The following is a 1,317-nucleotide window of genomic DNA, read 5'->3' as shown; positions in this document are numbered from 1 at the left end:
TCTCTCTGTCTTGCACAATCACACGCACGCGCTCACACACATGCGAGTCCCTAAATGCCATGGAAACAGACCCAACAGAGGTTACATAAGGCCTCAGAACATTCTGATCGCTCACTCTACACTTGGACCTGAACACGAGCGGAACACCTCTTGTAAAGCCAAACCGTAGAGAGCCAACTCTTTGAGTTTTCAACTTCTGGAGAAAAGCTACTTGATACGAATCTTTTGGAGAACTAAACTACTGGATCACTACTATCGCGGACAACAGGAGAGCCTGGAAAAGACCCTCGAGGAGCAGCACCTGCTGAGGGGAGTGGGCTGTGAGTTGGACGATAACCGTGCAGGTAAGACAACTTTTACATTTATGTTAGCGTTTTTCTGTTTGATACAGCCCCTTAAATCCTTAAAAGTGTTCTCAGTTTAGACATCAGTGAAACTTTTTGAGTTTAAAGGTGAACCGTTCATACTATGTCTACGTTTACTGTTCCTAACATGCTAACGCTACATGCTAACGCTACATGCTAACACTACAAGCTAGCAGCCTCGCCCGCACCCAGTGGTATGGTAATGATATTTCGGTTTGCAATATTGGAAATCAACGCGATATACATCATCAAAATATCCTTCTTTGTAAAATAAAATCCCCCAACATTAAGAAATAATAATAATAACAACAATGTTAATCATTAAGTGTCCCATGAAGGCAGCAATAATTGATTCTCATTCCCTCATTTGTTCAAACTAACAGAGGCAGAGCTGCACTATTGATATTATTGTTAAAATATTAAAAGGCACAGCCTCTTGTGTGTTGGTGACTCTTAGTTTATGGATATGCTGTTGTTTTTTCTAATTTAATCTTTGATTATTACTCAATGTAATCCAGAAATATCTCATGTTATGAGAAATCCTTACAGTTTAAATTTTTCCCTCTCAGCTGGTGTGAACTACAACATGGAACTTCCTGCACTAGACGGGATCTTCTGGAAGCTCTCGATCTACGAGGGAGAGGAAGGTGAGTTTGAGGTTGATGTGCCTGAAGATGAGGTCTTCACTGCAGGTGAGTGGCCTCGGCCCAGAGGTGACTGGGACGAGGGCCAGGTGGGAGACTTGGGGCTGGACTCGGTGAGCTTAGATTCCGGGTATGAGTCCATGTTCGAGGAAGATGACGAAGATGAGGAGCAGGGTAGGGAAGCGCACGGAGCAGGTAGTATGAAGAGGCAGAGGAACGGTGAGGACGACCACGAGGACGCAGCGCCCTCCACTTCAGGCTTCGGATCCTCCACGAAGAGGACCAGAGAAGAGGACTACAGGGAGTCA

The sequence above is a fragment of the Anarrhichthys ocellatus genome, unplaced genomic scaffold (genome assembly GCF_004355925.1).
Source record: "Anarrhichthys ocellatus isolate YVR2014 unplaced genomic scaffold, GSC_Weel_1.0 scaffold48, whole genome shotgun sequence".
NCBI lineage: Eukaryota > Metazoa > Chordata > Actinopteri > Perciformes > Anarhichadidae > Anarrhichthys > Anarrhichthys ocellatus.
This window is presented reverse-complemented; position numbering follows the sequence as displayed.